This window comes from Sinocyclocheilus anshuiensis, unplaced genomic scaffold (assembly GCF_001515605.1).
Source record: "Sinocyclocheilus anshuiensis isolate Anshui unplaced genomic scaffold, SAMN03320099.WGS_v1.1 scaffold123, whole genome shotgun sequence".
Lineage (NCBI taxonomy): Eukaryota > Metazoa > Chordata > Actinopteri > Cypriniformes > Cyprinidae > Sinocyclocheilus > Sinocyclocheilus anshuiensis.
The window spans coordinates 513919-516776 of record NW_015552536.1 but is presented as its reverse complement, the minus strand read 5'-3'; the positions used below and the strand labels follow the sequence as shown (position 1 = coordinate 516776).

Here is a 2858-nt window from a genome sequence, read left to right as displayed (position 1 = left end):
AGGGTTGAAGACCTCTGCCTGAATATTGCTGCACTGTTAGGGTTGTGGTTGCAGTAGTTTCTCACGCTCAGTAGATGGCAGTGTTGCATCATCAGAGTGGAATTTTCACGTTGTTTCCGCCACATTAAGCCCTAACACATGGTGCCTGTCCCGAGCCCGTTTGGACGAGAGGTCTTTCAGAAGCGACGGCAGTGCGGTGTGAAGATTCTGGATGTTATTAAGAGATGGACTCAGCGTTTTTATTCTTCTTCTTTCTTCCTTTCTTGGTAAGACATGTTTTTGGTCTTCTTGCAGTTGGACAAGTGTCGGTCAGTCTGTCAAACAAATTCATGAAATAAAGATTTAACTTTGGGTATTTACCTTTTTATTTAGGGTAGGCCTACATGGAAATTAATTTTATAATGTGTCTCTTTTTTTATGCAAGTTTATTTTCATATTTTTAATAAACATAATTTCTTACAATATGTGCCATATTTCTAGAGAGAAGAGCGGCACCACCCCAGGAGGGATGAAGACCATCTCTTTTCAACAGGACAGTTCTGCACCAAAAACTCGTCCAATTGTCGATGAAACCTATGTTATTCTGCGGGCACAATTTAGACATCCAGCCATTGAGTGACGACAGTCTGCTATGTATCTCATCACCACGGTAAGCAGGGAGGGGACCAGAGCATATTACATATTACCTCTTTAATGTTATTTTTAGTGAACTCCGACTGGCGAAGTCAAACATCATTAGCACGGCGTGAATAACAATCTTACTGAATTTACGTTTAGCATTAGCCAGCACTTTTAAATTTGCCAAGATGTCAGGCGCTCTGGCTCCCGGTAAACATTGGACTATGGTGGCTGGTGTCTGTATTTTCACGTTCCGTACAATAGAATCGCCAATAACTAGAGCACTTTGATCAGGTTTCTCAGTGGGTGCGTCACTGAGTGGGGAGAACCTGTTTGATGTTTTGATCGGAACGGAAGAGCAGTGTTTTGAGATAGATAGAATGCTACAGGGAAAAAGTACCCTGTAAACAAATAATGAATTTGAGAGACCCAAAGGCATTACTTCCTTTTTTAAACCTAGAGATTTGGGCTTTTTGAAGATTTAGGGCTTCAGCATAAATCAGCTTTAGGTTTGGTTAATTTTGCATACTTAAGATTTAAAATACCCAGAGTTTCAAAGGTAAATCAACAAGAGTATAAAAAGTCCAGAGTCCACGAGTGTGTTCATCGAACAGAGGAAATTTGCATATTTACTCTGAAAACAGACTAAGGATATTTGGTGCCCCAGACAGACATCTGCTGACCATCCATTTAATCTCAGCACACTGAGTATGAGGGAGTGGCTGGTCCCCTCTTAAATTAAAGTATTTTAAAAGTGTGTAAAACTGAGGTATTCAATCCCTTCAGCAGTTGAGAATTTAGACAAGAGTGGCTCAGCAGCCTCGAGTCCACACCCCTCGAGTCAATGACCATAAAACGAACACCTCTATCTTCTACTTTGAAATAATGACATTTCAGGGAGGTATATACAGTAGTACTGTTTCCTGACCCCACACACACTCTCTCTCTCACACACACACACACACACACAGTGCTGCAGGGCTCGGAGGGTCGTGTGATGAACGTTATAAGCCTGTGGCAGCACTGGAGCTGAGCGGAAACCCCTCCCGAATCCCAACTCAACTCCTCCAACCCCAGTCAAAGAAAAGAGGAATACCGAGGAATCAGGAAACACGGTCAAATACCACAATACTCCATTACAGTAAGTCAATTAACTATTCCATCACATACGCAATGTTGTTCGCAAGCAAGTGGTGTTTGGTGTTGCGCGAGTCTCGGTTATGCGCGTTTGTGTTCAATTGTTTAGCTGTTTTTTTTTTCCAAAGGAAAAGGCCAGGCAGCATTAGCAGGGCAGCGCTAGCAGCGGCTAACGTCCCACCAGCACAGGAAAGCCAATGAACATGTTCAGTAAGCCTATAAAATATGTTCTGCAGTTTGTCAACTGTCCGTAAATGTTATTTATGGCGGTTATGGATGTGTGAGGTTGTGCTATATCTGAACACAAAAAAGAGTCGCCCGTCACTCTTCTTAAACTTTTGACAACAGCGGTATGAACGGACTGTGCAGATAACCAGCTAAATTGCGGTTTTCTCACCTTGACCAGCTCAGCCAATCGCATGTTATTAGTATGTAATGTTATTCTGAGAGATGGTGTCATTCTGTGCATTGAGGAGGATTGCTGACAAGGGTTTTTTGTGCATAAGGAAACTGGTCATTCCCATTGAATTATGATGGGGGGAAATCTTCAGTTTCCTCTTTTATATGATGGTCATAAGCTCTTTGAATTACCCCTATCAAGCATTGCTGTGATTATGCTTTCTATAGTACTGAATGATGGACATCAACGTTTGACAACCAGATGTTGAATACTATTTGTATATAATTTAAAATTTAACAAACTTCTTTTGGTGTTTTTTTTTGTGTGTGAAAAGTGTGCTTGTGCTGGCTTTATTTAAAAAATGTCACTCGTTTTTATATTTTGTTATAATGCAATGATTTCCATACAATCCATATGTGCAAATACATTTTGTGGCCACTATATGCCTAGAATAATTATGCATGTGTTTTAATGGAGTAAATCACAATCATTTTACTGATTTTACATCAGTCTGTTTTGGGTCATTTGTACCATTGACAGCTAGCAGTCTGTGCTATTGTTTTGGATTTAAACAGTGTTTTGGACTTTGATTAAAGGGGTCATATGATGTTGCTAAAAAGAACATTATTTGGTGTATTTGGTGTAATGAAATGTGTTTATGCGGTTTAAGGTTAAAAAAACACATTATTTTCCACATAGTGTA

At 40.1% G+C, this 2858-nt stretch overlaps 1 protein-coding gene across 2 annotated transcripts in view; it reads left to right on the top strand.

Annotated features, from left to right (window-relative positions):
- Positions 1 to 1462: 1462 nt before the first annotated feature.
- LOC107663784 (tyrosine-protein kinase Fer-like) overlaps positions 1463 to 2858 on the top strand; it is a 69460-nt gene continuing 68064 nt past the window's right edge. For both annotated transcript variants that reach the window (XM_016454114.1, XM_016454113.1), the window contains exon 1: positions 1463 to 1759. The gene's annotated coding sequence lies outside the window, so the exon portion shown is untranslated. The remainder of the gene's footprint in view (positions 1760 to 2858) is intronic.